This window comes from Cervus elaphus, chromosome 22 (genome assembly GCF_910594005.1).
Source record: "Cervus elaphus chromosome 22, mCerEla1.1, whole genome shotgun sequence".
Lineage (NCBI taxonomy): Eukaryota > Metazoa > Chordata > Mammalia > Artiodactyla > Cervidae > Cervus > Cervus elaphus.
The window spans coordinates 44,170,517-44,192,432 of record NC_057836.1 but is presented as its reverse complement, the minus strand read 5'-3'; the positions used below and the strand labels follow the sequence as shown (position 1 = coordinate 44,192,432).

The 21,916-nt window shown below is 48.1% G+C and overlaps 1 long non-coding RNA gene and 2 pseudogenes across 1 annotated transcript; 2 read left to right on the top strand and 1 right to left on the bottom strand.

Annotated features, from left to right (window-relative positions):
* Positions 1 to 2,114: 2,114 nt before the first annotated feature.
* LOC122680106 lies at positions 2,115 to 10,303 on the top strand. Its single transcript, XR_006336632.1, has 4 exons — positions 2,115 to 2,269; positions 6,295 to 6,368; positions 7,426 to 7,752; positions 9,957 to 10,303. It is a non-coding gene; the product is annotated as an uncharacterized LOC122680106 (long non-coding RNA).
* A 93-nt stretch (positions 10,304 to 10,396) lies between these two features.
* On the bottom strand, positions 10,397 to 13,376 carry LOC122679975 (annotated as a pseudogene).
* A 382-nt stretch (positions 13,377 to 13,758) lies between these two features.
* Positions 13,759 to 18,419, top strand: LOC122679974 (annotated as a pseudogene).
* The last annotated feature ends 3,497 nt before the right edge of the window (positions 18,420 to 21,916 follow it).

The following is a 21,916-nucleotide window of genomic DNA, read 5'->3' as shown; positions in this document are numbered from 1 at the left end:
AATTTTTTAAAAAAGAACTTTCTTCCTTTTTTAAGTGAGTAATAGTCCGTGGTATGTATAGGCAGAATTTCTCTTATATTATTTTTCTTCCTTCCTCACTCTGGCTATTGTGACGAGGGCAGCCTGGCAGTGAGTGGCCGAGACCCGTTCCCTTGAGGTCGCCTGTGCTGTCTGCCTGGAGGGCATCCCCTGTGCTCTGCCCCCCAGGGTCCACCTCCATCAGCAACTCTGATGACTCTAAAGCCGTCTGGTCACATGCTCAGTATGAAGCTCCCTACTCACTCCCACTGGTCCTATAAAAAGGAACGAGGACAGGCAGGTGGGTCGCTGTAGCCATCCTGGGGTGCTTCTCTTGTGATGTTGGGGTTAAGTGGAGCCCAATTTTATCATTATTGAATCTTTAGGATCTCCAAATGGGTGGTCTCAGCTCATGCCCTGGGTTGAAGCCTTGCTGAGTCCTCACCTGATTTGAGTCTGCAGTTCCCGTGGCTGCTCTCCCATGGGCTTGTGTTTATTGAGCCCATGACGGGCTGGCATCTATTAGGCGTTCTCAGCAGAGGACCTTCATGACAGCTGGACACAGTCCTCTGGATTAGCTGAGTTCTGCATCTCAGGGAGGTTTTGCTTAACTTCCAGACAAACTCATGCTAGTGGAAGAGAGAAGAATCACTAGGAGGGAGTTTACTGGGGAAAAAATTATTTAAAGGAAAGAAAAAAAAAAAGGAACTTTAAACAAGGAGTGACGTTTCCAATAGGCAGTGACGACCTTGGTTTGAATCTTGGCTCCTCCCCTGAGTTGCTGGAAGAAAGCCCCCTCCTTGCCCCCGCCATCAGCTACCCTACTGCACAAATCAGGTCAGATTCCTGGTCTGTGTTCCAGGGTAATTGTAAGACCAAACTGTAGAGTGTGGTCCTCATGGAGTAACACCCATCACTCCTCTGTCCCTCCCTCTAAGATGGGGAAGGTGGCCATGATGACCAGGGCCATTTTCTGGGGTGAAACAGCCCTGAAGGATGGGCAGGTGTGCCTCCATGGGGGGTCCAGCCCCACTGCTGCCCCTTGTGGTTGGGGCAAAAAAGAAAAGTCCACCAGGACTCTCAGGCTGTAGGACCTTTTCTTCTGTTTCTTTATCTGAAAAATGCAGCCGACACGTCCTAGAGCTATTGTGAGAGTAAAACAGGAAAGGTGTGGACAGAGCCTGCACAGAGCGGGGCTAATGCTCAGCCCTCCATACACTTTGGCTCTTTGCTCAGGAACCAAGCAGAAAATAAGACTGGTTTTCTGTTGTTGACTTTTGAGTTGCCAGATCACTAGCCTTCCTATAAAGGTCCTCCATTTCGAGAAAAGAAACTGTGCACCTAGAATAATCAAGGGTAGAAAAGAGCAGCATGCTCTCAGCCCTTCCCACAAACTTTGCATCCATCCAAATGACCTTGACCACCAAGGCTGGGCCTCCTCAGGTGAGTTGCTAGACCTGAATGCACTAGTTCTGTGCCTGTCAGCAGGGCCAAGTCTAGAAGGACTTGATCGAAGGAGTGGGGGCGGGCATGAAGAGAGTGGCTCAGGGGTGGCCTTAGGCCCCTCTCCCAGGTACCAAGGGAGCAGAGCAAGGACAGTGGACTCTGCAAGGGAGGTCCTGGAGGGCTTCTCAGAGGAGGTGATGCCAGACTTTGGCTTTACAGGGTGAGTATGATTTCTCCAGGTTCGATGCAGCAGGTATCCCTGGCAGAAGGACCTGCATGAACAAACCCTAGAAGCCACGGTGATGTGACCCTCACCAGCAGCAGTATGACCAGTATGCAGTGAGGAGCTGGTGTGAACTGGAACTGTGCCATGTGCTGGTGGCATGAGGGTGAATAAAGCAGGCAGGCTGGTGGGCGGGTGGGTGGGGAGGGCTGAGGGGGTGGAGAGACGGCCATGGGGTGGGGGAGTGGTTGTCCAAGGGACTCACAGTGTGTTGGTGGCAGGTCACCTTCAAGGAGCCGAGGCAGGGTGGGCTGTGTCAGAAGGATGTGGGATGTCAGGGCTGGGCTTGTTTCTCTAAGGGGGCAGTAGGAGGGTGGGAATAGTTCTGGGCGGGGCCTGGTGGACAGAGTGATGGTAACTTGAGCCACTCAGAAGTGAGGGTTTCGCTTTCCCTTCTGGTTCTCCAAATATATCTGGGACCACAAGGTGTGCGAGGTTTGTTGCAGAGACAGAAGGCGGCTGCATCTGCAGAGCTGAGAAAAACTGGATCTTGTTCACACTCAGCCAGAGGAAGACTCCTAGGTAAGCAGGGGGTGGGTAGGACCCCCGCCCATCTCCCCATCCTCAGGATGACTGTCTGAGCAAAGGGTGATCTCACTACAAAAGGAAAACGGAAGCTCAGGGAGGTGAGGTCATGGCCCGAGGCACAGGTTAAGCAGGGGCAGAGCCTGGATGTGGAGACAGGTGTGTCTGTGTTCCTACAAAAGCTTTCCTAAACCAAGATGACATAGAGCATAGACAATGTAGGCCTCACATTGCAGTTTACTGGCAGAGGGTGTTCTGGAAAGTGCAGGATGCCCATAAATGGAAACACTCAGAAATGTGATGACACTGTCTATCAGAAAGAACTTTTATCAAGACAGACAAGGAAAACAAATCTAAGTACTCCACCACAGGTAAAAGAAGTGTGGTGCTGTGTTTTCACGAAGCTGGTTGCTTCATGTCCCAGTAACGGGTCCCACACCTCGTATTCTAGCCAGGCTGTGCCTGGGAGGGTGGAGGGAGCCCTGGAGGCCCTGGAGCAGGAGGAGCAGCAGAGTGCTGGGAGCTGAAACACTCCACACAAATAGACCCACAACCAGGAAAGTGCAAGATTCCAGGGGGGCCTGGAGAGGAACTGGTGGAGGCAGCAGGGGGAGGAGGCTTTGGAGTGGGAACTCTAATTACAGGTAACATTTCACCTGGTGAGGCAGGTGGGGCAAGGCATTGCAGGGGGAGGAGCAACCTGAATGAAGGCCTGGAGGCTGGGGGAAAATCAGAGTCCAGGGAGCTGGGAGTCCTCCAGGCCCCTGGACCAGGCCCTGTAGAGTCAGGAGGGTGAGGAAGTCAGGAGGGTGAGGAAGACAGGAGTAGGAGCATCAGGAGGGCCTGGTGATCAGGAGGGTGAGGAGGACAGGAGGAGGAGCATCAGGAGGGCCTGGTGATGGGCTAAGGACTCTGAATCTGACCCTGCCTTTACCCCTCCTGTCCCTGCCCATAGAGTATGAGCTGTCCCACATGGAGGGGGATGTTTGGTAGAATCTCTGTCTGCCCACGGGGAGGGGAGGGCTCTGTGTCTGGCCATGCAGTTGGGCAGGGACAGGCTTCCCCATAGTCCTCCCTTTTCCCAGAAACAGCCTTTCTAGGAAGTGAACCGGAGGCTAACAGAAGAAGACACTTGCAATAGAAACCCAGCAGAAGGGAGCACCGCCCAACATCCATACCCGGCTGAGGCCCAAGACAAGGGTCAGGACCAGGACAAGAGTGGGAGGGAAGGACAGAAGGATAAGTCAAGGGTCATGATGCATTTACAATTCTTTGGCCTCATCCAGGAGCTGGCCCTTCTGCTGGAGCCCTCCTCTTCTTTCTGGCTTGAATTTTCCTTCTCATGTTTCATGACTTCAATTGGCTGCCCTGGCTCCTGGGGTCCTGCAGCTTTGAGGCAGAGAAGGAGGCAGGGGAGCAATCAGCTCTCCTCTCCCATCTGCTTGGAGGCAGGCCTCCCCTGTGAATACCCTCCCATTCACAAGGTCCGTGCCTATAGCCTCTGCCACCAGGCACACTCATTAGTGGACAAGCTGATGCTTACTGTTCCTGAGGGACAACCCTGGGCATCACAGACAGAAGGTGATAGAAAGATAGATCCTAGGATGTGGCGTATGGGAGGGGATTTGGGGAAGGCTCTAAAGATATGGGGCAACTCTAGATTGGGTGCTGCCAAGAACTGGGGTCAGTTCTACCAGTGTGAGTCTCAGTAACTCCATCTTTGGAGTTGGGGACCAGAGCGAGGATAAAGTTGCAATTGGTAGAGAAGGAACAGTCATGCTTTTCAACCAAGGGAGGGGTGTTTCCTTGGTGGGGGTGCAGTGATGTGTGCTTGCTCTCTTCTTCACTCCTGCTCTCGGGGTGACCCTGTGTGAAGTTGGAGTTCTGTGAGAGCCTTTACATCCAAGAGAAAAAGAACATCACCCTGTGGTGACACCAGGCCAGCTTTGGGATGTCAGGGGTTCTTTCTTTCTCAATCCTTTATAAACATTCCTGTGAATAAACAGAATGGAATATCCCCTCAGACTTCAAGACAGCTCTTCTTATTAAATTTATTTCATAACAAAATATTTCCTATTATACTTTCTCTTCTTTACATCATGAAAAGAAAAGAAAGAAAGATACCAGCTCAGTCCTGTATTTTATTTATTTATTTATTTATTTCTTACTCGGAAAAATAAGGATTTCATTTAGTTTTATACTTTTTTATACCCTTCCCCATCTTCTGCTTGTATTGTTATTTCTCTAATTTTATCTCCTCTATTAGGAAGTGTTGCACTTGTAAACATTTTATTTACATATTTATTTGTTACACTTTCAACTGGAGCTACTATTTCTTTACTCCTAGCTTTGTAAACAATGCTTCCTTTCAGAACTTCAGCTCCCAAGTTCTAGAAATGTATTTTAATTTTTATACTGAGTAACCAAATTGATAAATATTATATATATCAATAATACTTCAGTTTTAAAACAGCATCCAAAATAATCAAAATGGGAAAACCAGAACATGGACATACATTAATTTGCCTTAGATTTTTTAAAAAATCTCAAACAACAGAGTTTACATATTTGTGACATTTTAATACTTTTCTTTAGAACTCAGCTCAGTTCAGTTCAGTCGCTCAGTCCTGTCCGACTACTGCAACCCCATGAATCGCAGCACACCAGGCCTCCCTGTCCATCACCAACTCCTGGAGTTTACTCAAACTCATATCCATCGAGTCAGTGATGCCATCCAGCCATCTCATTCTCTGTTGTCCCCTTCTCTTCCTGCCCCCAATCCCTCCCAGCATCAGGGTCTTTTCCAACGAGTCAACTCTTCACATGAGGTGGCCAAAGTATTGGAGTTTCGGCTTCAGCATCAGTCCTTCCAATGGACACCCAGGACTCATCTCCTTTAGGATGGACTGGACTGGTTGGATCTCCTTGCAGTCCAAGGGACTCTCAAGAGTCTTCTCCAACACCACAGTTCAAAAGCATTGTTTCTTCGGAGCTCAGCTTTCTTCACAGTCCAACTCTCACATCCATATATGACCACTGGAAAAACCATAGCCTTGACTAGACGGACCTTTGTTGGCAAACTAATGTCTCTGTTTTTTAATATGCTATCTAGATTGGTCATACCTTTCCTTCCAAGGAGTAAGCGTCTTTTAATTTCATGGCTGCAATCACCATCTGCAGTGATTTTGAACTTATACCAAATAGCTGCACATGCTTCTGGGAAGACCTTTAGTTTTTCCTGTTGTTTCTAATTGGCTTCATTTTCACCCTTGCATGTTTATCTTCAACATTTGCTCCATTTCTTTACAACTGTGCCTCATGTGATACCGAGTCCCCTGTCCCCACAGACTCTGGACTTCTTATCCCTTTCTGGGCTGGTTTCTCTCTAGGTCTGCTGTGCGTCCAGCTGGGATCCTTGGATTTCCTTCCCACTGGGTTGATGTTCCTGATTCCTGGATCCCACATCTATCTCTCTCATGGGTATCCTTTATCTTCCTCCTTAATTAAACAAACACATAATCTTATTTTTTCCTGCATCTCATTCTCAAGTAATTTCTAAAGGTCTGGTGAAGAGTGAAGGCTGCTGTGAATATGGGATGGGATGTGGGGTTGGTGAGGTTGTCCCCTGCTCTCCCCTCGGCCTCCCTCTCATCTTGCCCCCTCTCTGGGGCTCTGCCCAGCAGACCAGTCTTCTCTCCTGTGAACATCCTCCCTGTTTCTCTCCCTCTCCTGCACTCCTCTGTATTCAGCTATCACTTCTCCATCCAGTGAGTCTTCAAACATTTGTTGAACACTCTGGTCTCCTGTTGCCCCCATGCTTGATTTTATTAACAGCAGAGGAAGAAGAGGGAGGCTGTGGTCTTTGACCCAGTGAGTGGGGTGGCCAGTCTACCAGGGCCAAGACTTCTGACCTTGGCCAAATCATAAAACTTCTGTACTTCAGCTTCCTTATGTGTAGATGGGGATACAATGTACACATATCAAATGTTAATGGAATAACATACAAGTTATCATATGTAAAGTTTCAGAGCCAACACCAATGCAGAGCGATGACCACAAACACAAGTCACTCTTATCCGCAGCTGTTATTATACCTGTAAGTACCTTTACTATCATTTCAGTCAGGTCTCAGGAGGAGGAGTTGACAAAGGCTCTTTTGCTTTCTTAAAAGAGTAGCTAAATGTAATCAACATCTGCTTTCCTTCCTCTTCTCCCCTGGCAAGATAATCACATGCAGAACCAAAATAAAATTTTTATATACAAAGACCTGAGCCTTTTTTTTTTCTTAAAGACCACTGAGAATGGGAAAGTCTGAAAGGATGTACATCCTCATATATTATGAGTGCAAACATAAATTATGAGTTTGTTTGCATAACAACAGGTATGAAATTTTATGAAATTTATGAAACCTATGAAATAGGTATGAAAATACTTTTAGGTTTTGATGCCTTGTAATTTAGTAATTGTACTTCTAGAAATAGCTTAAGGAAACAGTCTCAAATGTGAGTGAAGTTTAATACAAGGAGAGTGTTCTTTATTATTTACACAAGGTATTAGAGACAACCTAAAGTCCAATAGTCAGGGGAGAGCAGCAGAGAGGAGGGGGCACCATTCGGGGTCCTCAGCCACGCAGGGCAGAGATACAGGAAGTGGGGTGGGGCTGGTGGGACTCCAGGCCCTTGTGGGATAAAGGCTCTTGCAGAAGCAAGGAAGACCTGGGCTGTCAGAGGTGCACCACCAGGAACTTTGTCAAGGCAGACTCGAGCCTGGGGGGCAAGACATCACTTTAGAATGAGAAGAGTCATTTACCATTAAACATATATCCGCAAGTAATTATTTTCGTATATTAAATGGAGTAGAGCATAGTCATCACAAACCTGGGATCTGGATCAGAAAGACTTGGGTTGAAGTCCAGGCTCAGGCACCAGTGTGAAAAACTGGGCTGACCTAAAGTTAGATTAGTTTCAGGAGCCTGCACGTCATAGACACTGGATCAACATCACCTATTGCCAGTTAGTAACAGAGTTGCTCCAACCTCATGTAATTTCCAGACTATTCCTTCCTATCTGTTCGTCCGTTTCTGGTTTTATTACTCCTATAACTTTACAGATGGCTGTCTCCTCTGTGATTATTTTCTCCTTGTACCCCAACAGGATAACAGGACTACGACTTGGAGGAAATTGGACGGAGATGAGGAACTTTCCCTGACTAGTGACCTACAGAGCCCAGGAGACAGAGAACTATGCTGGGTTAAGTCCCCGGTGGCACTGGTGGCCGTCCTAGAGGACCCATCAGAGACCTCACCACTCCCTGTTCCCTGCAGGCACTGCTCACTCGAGATCGAGCCCACATTCTGTTCTCTCTTCCCCAAGGGTGAGGTCACACCTCTTTCCAGCCTGACAGAAACAAGGAGCTGAAGGGAGATCTCTGAGACCCCACTGCTGCCATCATGAGCTCAGAAAACCTCAGAGACCTCTCAGGTAGGCAGCTGCCTCTTTTCTGGCCAGTTCCTACATGTGACCCAGAATTGAGGGTGGTTCCTCCAGGCAGAGTTAACCTACACAGGAATCAAGAACCAAGAAGAGGAGGGATAAACATCCTGGAGCCCCCCAGAGGGGCCACGTGGAGTTCCCCCAAAGCGGGTGTGTCCACAGAGCCTCCTTCCCAGCCCTCTCTGTGGGGATCCACTTGCTAGGTGCTCACTGCCCTCTAGCAAGTGACTCAGAAGTGAGGCCAGGACAGCCCAGGGGAGGGGGACAGCAGAGAGAGTCCCCAAGGCCAGGCAGGGCAGTGAGGCGAGGTCATCCAGGGTCCCTGGAGCTCCTCCTGCCTTCTCCCTGGCCCAGCCTCCTCCTGCTCCCAGACCCTGGGGCATCATCGCAGACACCATTCCTTCAGCTCTCACCCTGCCGCCCACCCAGCCGCTCTGCAAGAGTCCGCAGACAGTGAACTGAACACCAGTCTACCTTTGCCACCTCCCACATGGAGGGGAAGGGTGACGGGGTTGTTCACAGGATCACATCTGGCTCCACCCCTCCTCCACCTGGCTCATCCCCTCCCCTGCCCATCCTGAGTGTCTCTGATTAAGATCCTCTCACATAGCAGTCTCACTCAGCGGTGGGTGGTCCTAAATCCTTTTTAGAATGAGGTCACATTGGTTTACAATGTTCTATAAGTTCATCCGATCAGCACTGGACTTCTCCTTCTGTGTGTGCTGCGGTGTGCTGCTGCAGCCCCTGCTTAGCTGCCCAGTTGCTGTCGACGCTCTGCGACCCCCAGGACTGCAGCCCACCAGGCCCCTCTGTCCATGGGATTCTCCAGGGAAGGATATTGGAGTGGGTTTCCATGCTCTCCTCCAGCTGAAGCATACTCACCACCAAAATTTAGTTGGAAAAATCCCTATGTGGCAGAATGAAGAAATCACAAGAGTTTAAAATAAGGAGGATTGAGTCATGTCCAAGAAGTGTCTGATGCTTGACCTTGGGTTCCACCTCTGAGCTTTCTGCTCACTGGCCTTGGGCTGTCCGTTCTCCTGTCTGAGTCTCACTTTCTTCTTCTTTTGCTTTTTTTTTTTTTTTTTTTAATTTTTTTATTAGTTGGAGGCTAATTACTTCACATCACTTTCTTCTTCTGTGAAGTAAAAATAATGCCTCTGTGTGTTCATGCACCAGGAAACACATCTTACATCGTGTCGCAGCCCCCCATATATACCTGTGTCTTACCTGAAATTCCGTGACCTCTAGATCCCTGAAATCACACAGGGATTTTGGTAACTCATTTGAGCAGTGATCTTGCCCTGTACTGATCCGAGGTTAGTTATTTTCCTTACATTCTTTATCCCATTTAATGTGAATATTCTTTTGTTTCACCGCCAAAACACGAAAGCATGCATTTGCAGGGTGCTGCCAGTCTCTGCTAGAAGTAACTCACAAACACACAGGCCTGTGCTCTCTCTCTTTGTGTGTATGCATGTTCTCATCTGTTCAGACCTGTTCAATTCTGTGTGACCTCATGGACTGTAGCCCGCCAGGCTCCTCTGTTCTTGGGATTTTCCAGGCAAGAATACTGGCAGTGGGTTGCCATCTCCTGTTCCAGGGGATCTTCCCAACCCAGGGATCGAACCCACAACTCCTGTGTCTCCTGCATTGGCAGGTGAATTCCTTACCACTGTACCACCTAGAAAGCCCTCGTTCTCTTTCTGGCCCTCATTCTCTTTCTAAACATTGCAATTGTAAATTCCTGAAGACATCTAAATCCTCGGATTAGATAATGATTTCTGGAGGTTTGGAAGTCCAAGATCATCAAAGTAGTGGTGGTTTCAGATGAGACCACTCCACATGGCTTGCAAATCCTAACTGCCCTCTAACTGTGTCCTCACATGGCCTTTCCTCTGGAGGAGGGCAGAGGAAGAGAGAGAATCGGCGTGCGTAGTCACTCAGTCGTATCCAACTCGTTGCGACCCCATAGACTGCAGCCTGCCAGGCTCCTCTGCCCATGGGATTCTCCAGGCATGAATACCTGAGTGGGTTGCCATGCCCTTCTCCAGGGGATCTTCCCAATGCAGGGATTGAACCCAGGTCTCTGGCATTGCAGGCAGATTCCTTACCATCTGAGCCACCAGGGAAGTCCTCTCCAGGGGAAGATCCCGACCCAGGGATCGAACCTGGGTCTCTTGCATTGACAGGAGGATTCTTTACCACTGAGCCGCCTCTCCTGCGTGAGAATCTGGTGTCTTCTTTTCTAATCAGGACAACAATCGTATTGGATTCGGGCCTCACACTTATGACTTCATTTTACCTCAATTGCCTCCTTAAAGGCCCAATCTTCAAATACAGTCACTGGGGGTTAAAGCTTCAACATATGACTTGGGGGGTGAGGGCGGGAAAAGCAGGTCCATCCATGACCCAGGTGACTCTACCAACAGTGCCCCGGTGATCACTCCTCAGGAAGATGAATTTTAACAATGTATACTAAATAGCATTTTTTTAAAAGAATTGTTCTAGAATTTATTGCAGTTACCATTTTATGATAACAAGAGCAGATCATTCTTAAGGCATCAACTGTGTTTATTAATTTAAATAAAAATAAATGATCCCCGTCACACACAGATACAATTCTGAAAGTTTACTTCTGTGAGCTGTGAGCGAATCCAGTATCCTTGGCCTCCAAGGAGAAGACTTCAGTCTGGAGGCAGAGACAAGGCTGGATCACTCAGAGTTTTTTTGTAGTAGAGTTTCATTAAACTGTAAATGGGGTAGAGAAAGCTTCTAAGATAGACTTCAGAAGGGGACAGAAAGAGTGTCCCCTTGCTAGTTTTTAGTAAGGCATTATATACCTGATCAGTTAGTCAGTCAGTTCAGTCTCTCAGTCATGTCCGACTCTTTGCAACCCCATGAATCGCAGCACGCCAGGCCTCCCTGTCCATCACCAACTCCCGGAGTTTACTCAAACTCATGTCCATCAAGTCAGTGACGCCATCTAGCCATCTCATCCTCTGTCGTCCCCTTCTCCTCCTGCCCCCAATCCCTCCCAGCAGCAGGGTCTTTTTCAATGAGTCAACTCTTCGCATGAGGTGGCCAAAGTATTGGAGTTTCAGCATATACCTGATAGCAAGCTACTAATCAGATAAAAAAAATGCCTCAGACAGAGAGTGTTGCACCAGGCTCCTCTCCCAGAACATGCATTGTAAGAGAGAATGGCACAAGGGGACTCACCTCTGGCCATAAAACAATTGACATGAATCTTGAAGAAAGGCAGATTTCCAAGCAAATGAATAGTTTCATTACACAGGTTAAGAAAAATATTTCCATGAGAAAGACATGTTGGTTAGCTCAAGGTTTGAGAAAAAGTTAAGTTCAGGGGGCACCAGGTGTCGTCATGGCAACACAGGATTACAAGGAACCTTTTAATCTCATGTAGATAAGGGGGAAAAAACGTCTGCCACTAGCGGTTTATTTCCTCCTGCCACGTGGGGACCCCTGTCCTTCCTCCCTGACTGTTATCCTTTATTTCCCCCCTTTTCATTTAGGAGAATATGGCTACTAGGGAAAGGGGGTGGCCATTCTGTTCAGACTGCTTTGAGATGGCCAGGGACACAGACCCTAAATTGTTGAGGCAGCATGTTCTGCTTACACTCATATTGACGATCTTTGATCCAGGGGGCCCCAAGTAATAGTTGGAGGAAGCTGTGGCACTTGGAGGAGCTTGAGCAACCATTTGTAATTTAAAGGCTTCATGCAGCCAGAAACAGGTTGAATCAATCAATATATATACATTTGGAAACTATGCACCTGATGTGCTAAGTCACTTCATCATGTACGACTCTTTGCAATCCTGGGTACTGTATGTAGCCCACCAGGCTCCTCTGTCCATGGGATTCTCCAGGCATGAATACTGGAGTGGGTTGCCATTCCCTTCTCCAGGGGATCTTCCTGACCCAGGGATCAAACCCACATCTCCTACATCTCCTGCACTGACAGGCAGATTCTGTACCACTAGCACCACCTGGGAAGCTCAACTATGCACCTAGTATCATATCATACCAGAGATAAGGCTGCTGTCCTCAAAGAGTACATGGATCCTTGGTAGTCAATGATTAACCTAGTGAATAACATAAAATACTGCGGAATATTGGAAAACTAACAGATTTCTCTGGACATTGTTTATCTTGCCATTCTGAGAGACCTATAGATCTAGATGAGATTAGTTTGGAAAAGGGGTCTCACTTAGTTCAGAGAATTGTCAGAATCCAGTATAGTTCTGGGCTAATTAGAGACTAAAGAACCTTTGTAAAGAGAACTAGGCTTGGGAAGCAAGCAGTCCTCTTTTGAATTAGCATGTTTTAGTCAAAGGTATGGAATTAATTATAAGAATTAGTTAGGAATTTCTGCAATGTCCTCCAATGCCAAGTGACCACTAACATCCTATTTCCCACTACTCCTTGATGAGAGGTAGGAGGCGTAAAGAATATTACCAGCTATAAAATAAAGTGCACTCCAATGCTTGTGAGTCCTAAGATAAATATTTTTTTAGATAGAAGAAACTCACTGAATCAAATGATTGCTAAGCAGAGCAAATGCAGTCTACATAAAATTAAGGTAAGAAACCTCTTAATTACACAGGAAACCAATGGAAGGATTAATGATTTTAAGAGAAGGATGATTTTTGCCATAGCCACAGTGGTATGAATGATGTCTTCATGAGCCTGGGCCACCTTCCCCAGTGAATACTGGGGACCTATTACTGGTCTCAACCAACCAATTTTCATTCTGGCCTAGAGGGCTGCTGCAAACTACTGAAATTCCTTCTTGGAGGATGAATGGAGAGCTACTCTTTTATGCTAGATTCCTTTGTCATGGATCCTGTGGGTTTATTTCAATACAACCTCTGCTGCCAACAACTGTTACTTGTCCTCCATGTGACAAAAAATTTAAATCTTTGCTAAGATTTACATTAGTAAACATTTCAATAATCACATCAACTCTTTTTTCACCAATGGATTTCTTAGTTTTATCAATATAATTAACTTCTTTGTGATTAAACACTTCATGGGCTCCATTTTGCAAAACAATCATTTGTCCTTCCTCAGTAGTAGCTGTGCCCAGAATCTTTAAGCCATAAGCTCTAACCATTTGGCCTGCTGCTCTTCCAGCTCCTCCACTAGCCCCAGAACACTTTCTCCAGCTTTCACACGGGCACTGTGGAGCAGACTCGATAAGCAGTAAAACATGGGATGCTGATGGCAGCTCCTTGTTTAAAGTCCAGTTTTTTGGGGAAGCGCATTAACAGTGTGATGGGCTCCCAGAGCATACTCGGCGTAGCCCCCAGAGATCATCCTGGTAGTGAATGTCACCTTTCTTGAAAGCAGATACATTCTCTCCAGCAGCTTCTACTATCCCAACCACATCTCAGCTAGGAGTATAAGGTAGAAGTGGTTTTATATTGTGAGGGCCAGAGCGCATATATGCGTCCACTGGGTTTACACCACATGCTTGGACTTTGTTAGAACGTAGTGGTCTTTCAGAATTGGTATAGCAACATCCAAATGGAGTTTCAGCACTTCGGGTCCACCAAATTAAAAAACTCAAATAGCTCTCTTCAGCTTCTATTGCCATGGTGATCTAGATACCTGTTCTAGAGTGGACTGTCAAAATCTGTGAGCCCTCCCCCAGGTTACACAGGCTTAAAAAAAAAAAGCTACCCAATACCATTTATGATCCACCACAAAATCTTCTTCGCTTTCCCAGTGACTCAGACAGTAAAGAATCTGCCAGCAATGTGGGAGAGCTGGATTTTATCCTTAGGTTGGGATATCCCCTGGAAGAGGGAATGGCTACTCACTCCAGTGTTCTTGCCTGGAGAACCCATGGCCAGAGGAGCCTAGCGGGCTATAGTCCACAGGGTCACAAAGAGTCAAAAAGGACCGAGCGACTAACGCTTTCCCTTTTTCTCTTCACAAATTCTTCTAACCTTATTCCCTTTCCTCTCATCTAGATATTGAGATCTTCTTTGAGGATGTCGCCAAGTGTCTCTGGGACATACTGAGCAGGGAGGAACTGCTTCTCCTGCTGACTGAATTCCTGAGGAAAATTGAGGCGAAGGCTGGTTTGTCCAGGTAACCTCCACAGGTGTATCCGTGTGTCAGGAAGGTCACCCACACCCCGCGGCACCAGACTAGATTTCTCCTAGCAGGCACACCTCCTCCAAGCAGGACTCTGTGGTGGGGGTCGAGGATGTTCCTTCTCAGTATCTCATGAGGAATGTTTCCTCCATTCATTTGCTGGCATTGAACAACCTCAGGTTGAGAAAAGATGAAACCTGTAAGGAAGGGGCAGGTTATGTGACCTTGGACTAGTTACTGAGCTGTTCTCTGCCTTTGCTTCATCATCTGTTCAGTTTTATTGTGAGGATACTGAGATCTTACATGCAACAATCTTCCCATTATGACTGATACAGAGTAGGCATTCAATCAATATTAACATTTAAAAAGCTTGTTGGGAAGAGTTTTCTTTCTGGTGATGAGAACCAAGAAGAATTTCCTTTGGGGCAAGTCAGAAAATCCTGACGCCATCATTTGTATTACTCGGGCTTCTACCTAGATAAAGCCTTTCTAGTCCCCACCTTAGGAACTGTACCAACCCTGCAGGATCCTGCTGGCCCACAAAGCAGAGAGGCTGGAGAGGAACTGGGTGGAGCTGATGGGATCCTGGATCTAGACCTGCCCAGCTCCTGGGTTCTGGGCTTATGTGCTAGAGTTTCAGATTTGCATGTGTCCAGTGGGAATAATAATTCAATCTGATGGCCTATGGTGATTGCTTCAGAGTGAACTGCAGGGTCAGAGGTGGGGAACCAAGTGAAATCATCTCATCCAAAGGCCCAGGGAGGCCTGGACCAGGGTCAGACCCAGGGGTCACGGTGGAGTAGAGGGTCCAGGTTGGAGGACTAGTAGGCAGGCTTGGGCAGCAGGACCAGGACTAGAGTGAGGAAAGTGGGCCCCAAGGACACAGAACTGAAGAGGCTGTGACCCTAGCAAAGGTCCCCTGAGTGGGAGGGGGGTCATTTCTTCCCTCCCTGATGGGATCCCCTCATGCTGGGCTAGAGGGCCCTGGGTGACCCTGACTGCACACTCTGCCTGGGACCTGGCTTCTCACTCCATCCGTGACCCTCTTCTAATCTACGTGGAGCCCACCTGACAGTGGAAGTCCATGTGGCTCAGTGAGCCCTCCAGGGTCACAAAGAGTGGCTGCGATTGTGTGTCATTTGAGAGATTCTGAGGAGCCTCACACATCCCCACCCAAGAGGAAACTCTTCCTCCACCAGCTGTGCAAGTGCCGGTCTCCTCAGGCTCAGCCGTTCAGGTGGGTGTTTCCTCAAGTCCCTGAATCTTTAGAGGTTCCACAAAGTTGCACATGATCTTGGGATGCAGGCTCATGAAGCTGTCACAAACTAACATGTGACCCCTGAGAGGTCAGGGGCTCTGGGTCAGGAGTCAGTGAGGTGGGCTGGAGAGTCCAAGAGGAACCAGCAACACATCTCCTGATCTCCAGGCAGCTGGGGCAGTGGATGGACTCAAGGACCTGCTGCTGGGAAGGCCAAGGACACAAGCCTTAGAAGACAGCCGATGGCAGACTAAAGGACTGTTAAGGTGCCTTCAAGTTCTGACTTTGGAGTTTTGGGTTTTTTTTTTTTACAAATTCTAAGTCATAGAGACAGCCAGTCTGCAAAGGATGAGGGCACAGTGCCCAGGACTATGCTTTCATCTGAACCAATGGAAAATTTAGGGGATCCCCAAAACCACCCTCAGGTTTGAGAATTCCCTATAGAACAGACAGGACTCACTGAGAGCCATCATGATCCCAGTGTATTACAGGAAGCCTGTGGGTTTCCATCAGCCACAGGGCAGAGTCTGGGCGGATTTCACACCCGAAGCTTCGATTGTCCCCAGGATGCATTACTGTTCTGGAGCTCAATGAGTGGCAGGGCACAGGGAACACTGTCTGCCAGGGACATTCACCCGATTAAAGACAAATTACCCTGACTTGTGGTCTCCAGCCCCTCCCAGAGGTCAGACGAATGTCCTAGAGTCCAGATCCTCCAGAGGCCCCATCACATGTCTCCTTGTCAGACTGAACAGTGGCCAAAAGGCCCAGGCAGATGAGGAAACTCATATCAGCCAGAATATTCTAGGGGCTTAGGGGCCACTTCCCAGTAACCAAGGGCAAAGATCAGGTTGACTCCTCACTACACACTGCTGCAGCTGCTGCTGCTAAGTCGCTTCGGTCCTGTTCAACTCTATGCGACCCCATAGGCGGCAGCCCACCAGGCTCCCCTGTCCATGGCATTCTCTAGGCAAGAACACTGGAGTGGGTTGCCATTTTCTTCTCCAATGCATGAAAGTGAAAAGTGAAAGTGAAGCCACTCAGTCGTGTCCAACTCTTAGCAACCCGATGGACTGTAGCCAACCAGGCTCCTCCGTCCATGGGATTTTCCAGCAAGAGTACTGGAGTGGGGTGCCATTGCCTTCCCTATCACTACACACTGAGGCCCTTGAATGCAGGTTTTCTGCTCTAACACCACTTCTCTTCTTTCTCTGTGGAGTTCCCACTCACCAACTCTTTCAAAGTGCTGGTGTTGACCTGCCTCTGAGACGTCTCTACCAAATACATTTTTTTTTCTTTGGCTGAGCCACATGGCTTGTGGGGTCCTTGTTCCCTGACCAGGGACTGAGTCATGCCCGAGGCAGTGGGAGTGCAGAATCAGAACCTCTGGACCACCAGGGAATTCCATCAAATATCTCTCTTAAGTTATGAGTATCCTAAGGTGACTTTTGTTTATCTGTTAGAGGATTAAAGAAGTATATGGAGCATCTACAAGGTATAAAACCTGTGTTTAATGTTGAAAGAGGAAATTTTACTTTTGTAAATTTCTCTTCTAATCGATTTATAGTACTATCTCTGTATGTATGCAGAATTGACATTTTGGAACCTATTTTACAGACAAGCAAACAGCCTTTCTAAGCCCTTGACCTTCATGTTACAGGGAAGACATTAATGCACTACACGAATATCCGAATGAATTGAAAAGAGACTTGGCTGGGAAGGACCAGGAAATGCTCCCAAAAGAGCAGCTGGATAGGAAGAGGTTTCTGAAGAAGTTTCCTTGGGTGACGCAGCAGCTGGTGGAGCTCATAAGCAAGCTCTGGGAGTTGCAGACAATGTAGACAAAGTCCACAGGGACTGTACCATCTCCAATGTGGTGACCCACAGCACCGGCACTTTATCTGGCGCCCTGACCATCCTTGGCCTGGCTCTGGCACCTGTGACAGCCGGGGCCAGTATGGCACTCTCAGTCACTGGGATAGGGCTGGGAGCAGCAAGTGCTGTGACCACTGTGTCCACCAGCATCGTGGAACATGTAAGTAGGTCATCAGCAGAAAACAAAGCCAGTCAATTGATGTCAATTGTTGTCAAGAAATGGAAGGTGCTCCTAGAGGTACTCAAGAGCAACCCCAAAACTGTTGACACAACAGAGCAATTGGCAAAAGCCAAGAAACACCTTGAAATAAATATCCATGCCATGGAGACAGGTGAAGCCAACCCTGACTCTGCAGCTAATGCAAACATCCTCGTGAGCCCTGGGAGAATCTCAGCCCCAGCCATCCAGCAGGTAGAGGCAGCTTTCAAATGCACGGCTTCGGCAGTTATCAAAGGAGCCCGAATCGTGGGTGCGGCCACTGCAGGTGTCTTCCTCCTGATGGATGTGGGCTTCCTGGTGAACAAGTGAATGCACCTGCATGATGGTGCAAAGACAGCATCAGCTGCAAACCTGCGGCAGCGGGTCAGGGAGCTGGAGAGGAAGTTGGAGGAGCTCACCCAGACCAATAAGCATCTGCAAGAGGATCCAACTCCACCACCGCCAGAGCACTGAGGGTCCAGGGGCACATTCAGGGTCAAGGTGCAGAGGCATATTGTTAGAGAAAAATGGAGAGTGAGACAAAATTATTGGAGCTGAGGGTTAGAAAACTGGCATTTCTGCAGATGAGCACAGGAAGGGAGGGGTGAATGTAGGTGATAGATGGGGAGAGAGGAGGAGCCTGGATTAAGGGAGGAAGGGGGACTAGAGAATGGGCGGGGGCCAAGGGAGAAACCTCTTATTTTTTTCATACTGTGAACTTTTTGTTTTGTATTGAGGAACAGTCGATTAACAGTGGTGTGATAGTTTCAGGTGGACAGAGAAGGGACTCAGCCATACACACACATGTATCCATTCTCCCCCAACTCCCTTCCCATCAGAAACCACTTACTTTGAACTAAAGAAGTCACTGGGGGCTGAATAAAAGGAGAGGCAGGGGAACTAGCAACAAGAGACCAGAAATACAAAAGGGTTGAAAATGGGAGATAGTCAGAGAGGTAAGATTGTTGGGTTCCAGAAGTAGCAGGGGCTGCTCTATTGCCCTTCCTAGGGTTTGACGACCCAGCAAGAAGAGTCTCCTCCTGGTGGTGGTCTCGAGCCCTACTTCTCCAACCACTCAGCTTTGATTCCAGCATTTTATCTCAATTAGGCTGTGACTTCTTTTGTCTGCTTGTTTTTTTAATTGAAGTAGAGTTGATTTACAATATTCTGTTAGTTCCGGTATACATCAAAGTGATTCAGTTATACATAATCTATGTATATATCTATATTCTGTTAAATTTTTTCATTACAGATTATTATAAGATACTGAATATTATTCCCTGTGCTATACATAAAGTCCTTGTTATTTTAATGTTTTATGTATGGTAGTGTGCATCTGTTAATCCCATACTCCTAGTTTACCCCTCTCTCTCTTTCATAACAACAAGTTATGTTTTCTATGACTATGAGTCTGTCTTGGCTTGTTCATAAGTTCATTTGTACTCTTTTTTTTCGGCCATGCCAAGCAGTTTGTGGGATCTCAGATCCCTGATGTGGGATAAACGTGGCCATAGCAGCAAAATCACCAAATTCTAACCACTAGACCACCAGGGAACCACCTAGACTATTTCTTAGATTCTCCATATAAGTGATATTATATGTCTGCCTTTTCTGCCTGACTTACTTCACTTAGTATGATCACCTCTAGATCCATACATGTTACTACAAAAGGCATTATTTCATCTTTTTTATGGTTGAGTAATATTCCATTATTTGTATGTACCACATTGTCTTTATCCCTTCATCTGCTGACAGACATTTAGGTTGCTTCCATGTCTTGGCTATTGTAAACAGTGTTGCTATGAACATGGGGTGCATGTATCTTTTCAAATTGGAACTTTTTCTTTTCCAAACATATGCCCTGAAGGGGGATCGCTGGATCACATGATACCTCTATTTTTAGTTTTTAAGGAACTTCTTTACTGTTTTCCATAATGACCACACCAATTTACATTCCCAGCAACAGTGTAGGAGGCTTGCCTTTTCTCCACATCATCTCCAATATTGATTGTCTGTAGACTTTTACTTAATGGCCCATCTGATTGGTAGAGGGTGATCCCTTATTATAGTTTTGATTAGCGTACACACAGGATGAGATGGTTGGATGGCATCACTGACTCAGTGGAGATGACTTTGAGTAGACTCCTGGAGCTGGTGATGGACAGGGAGGTCTGGTGTGCTGTGGTCCATGGGGTCGTGAAAAGTCGGACAGGACTGAATGACTGAACTGAACTGAACTGAATAATTAGCAGTGTTCAGCCTCTTTACATATGCTGGTTAGCCATCTGTATATCTTCTTTGAAGAATGGTCTACATCGCACTTCAGGCAGTGACTTCTTGATGACAATGGTGGTGATGATGGTGGTGGCAGCAGCAGTGATGACAACACAGTGGATGGAACATCTGACAAGTATCCAGGTGCCCTTTGAGTTCAGGGTGCACTGAGACCAGTGAAGTTCCCATGGAATTCCCAGTGTTGTGTAGGAACAGAGATTGATTTGGGAAAAAAAAAAAGAAATAAAGATGAAAGCAGAAGGCACCAACAGATCAAGGAACTATGCGGTGTGTCAAGGAGATCAACCAGCCTGGGGCCAACAGACAAGGCCTCTCTGACCTTCAATTTCCTCCTCAGTTGGGGATGAAGCTGAACAAGGTATTCTAGGACTATCTACCTCTCTCAACATTGTGTTCTACAGACTTTAGTTCAATAAATATGAGCTGATTCACTGAGGCTTCCCTGCATTGATTAATGAGCTCAGCTGGGCTCCGGATGCCTGACCTCCTTCCCCATGAGCCTGTCTCCCAGGGTCTCAGGGAGCATGTCCTCCATGGCTCCTATCTGCCTGCTGGGCTCCCATTCAGTCATTTCCCTCAGACCCTGGAGCCCTGCAGGCCCCGTGGGACACCTGAGGGAGCCCGTGTCATCTGACCTGAGCATGAGGATGCTCCTCCTCCAGCCCCAGGGACCAGGATGGACACGGGGCACCCAAGGGTGATTGAGAGCAGAGGACTTGTGTGCAGGTGTGAGAGACAGTCAGCTGTAAACAGAGGGGCAGAGAGAGAGAGCACATCCCTCATCCAGGCTGCCTTCATGTTTTACCAGTACTCCTGCAGGAGCTTCCAGAACAGTCTTTTTGTGTTTACCTCGGGGCACTACCCTGCCTCACCTGTCTATTTCCCACACGGAACTAGAATGACTTGATCTTAGACCTACCTGCTTCCCTTCCTCCACGGCGGCCCATGACTCTGAGCCCAGATACTCAAAGCCTCCCTGCAGCCTAGCCTGCTGGAGCCTGTGGTCCCTCAAAGGCAGAGCTGGATGCCAGGCTCACTCGATCCCCAGGAGCAGGACTGAGGGGCTGGGGGAAGTGGGCAGGAAGGAGGGAAGGTCCATCCAAGGCCATGTTCTGACCTGGTCACCCATCTGGGATTGCACCTGCCTGGACCTTCTGAGGAGCCTTCATGGGATGCCTCAGGCTCCTCCTCTCCAGGGAGGAGAGGGGAGCATCTGGGTGTTGCTCTCACCCCACGGGTCTGCTCCATGAGGCACTGACTCTCTGTGTTTCCATGTGGAGCATGTGAGCACCTAACAGTCTCCCACACCTGGAGCCCAGGGTAGGAAGCCAGAGACGCGGGACCTGGAAATGATCCCAGGATGTCTCCTAAGTCCCTCCCCACGTGCTGCACAGCCTTCTCCCCACTTCTGTCCAAACCTCCCTCAGAAGACTGTCCTCAGTGCCTTGACTCCCTCTCAGCCCAGGTTTTCCTGAGGCTCCAACTGGTCCTCTCATTCCTTCCTGAAGACGTCAGCAGTCATGGCCATCGCTCCCTGACCTTCGGAAATGTGAGTTCATTCCTTCATCAGTTCTTCCTCAGTTCCTGGAGAATTCCCATCCTGCACAGACTTCTCTGGGCAGGTTTCAGGCACCGGGTACAGAACCACTCAGCGTCCCCCCCATCGCCCCTGAGCCCTTAGAGCTGGACCCCATTGAGCTCACTGTGTGGCTTATGCAACTCCACGGTGATGCATGTCAGGTGAGAGCCCTGTGGTTCTGAGCACAGAGACTGAGTCTGGCTAAGTGAGCGCAGAAGAGCGTGCACTGGGAGGGAAGAAGCCCAGGTCAGAGAACAGAAAGACGTCCCCAACGTGCACAGTTCAGGGAGGACAGGAAGCAGGACAGGTCCCCCCCAGGATCCCACAGTCTGGCCCCTGAGGTCCCGTGAGCAGGGGCCTTAGGTCCAAACACCTGGAATCTCAGTGTCAAGTTCCCAGAAGACAGAATAACTTGGGTCTGGGGACTGTATCCTTGGACTAATAGTCCAGGCTGTTACTAATAGTAACAGGCTGAAGGATGAGGAAGATGACTGTGTAACAGGGACCCAAACCCTGGGGGAAATTCTCAGGAAGAGATGCTCCAGATTTAGTGCTTCCTGGATGCACACATGCCCTCTTCTCAGACCAATGGATATGACTCTCCTCGCACTGTTCTGGGTCCAACCACCCCACACACGACAGTAAGTACACTGCCCACTTCCCCAGCTGGAGACAGACATGAATCATTGCCACCTGCTGCATCTTGCTGTGATGTCAGGGAGGAAGGGCCCTAGTTCAATGCTAGTGCATCTCCTGCCCTGTTGAGCTCCCTTCTCAGTATTCTGCCTGTATGTCATATATGTGCAGGCAACAAGGAG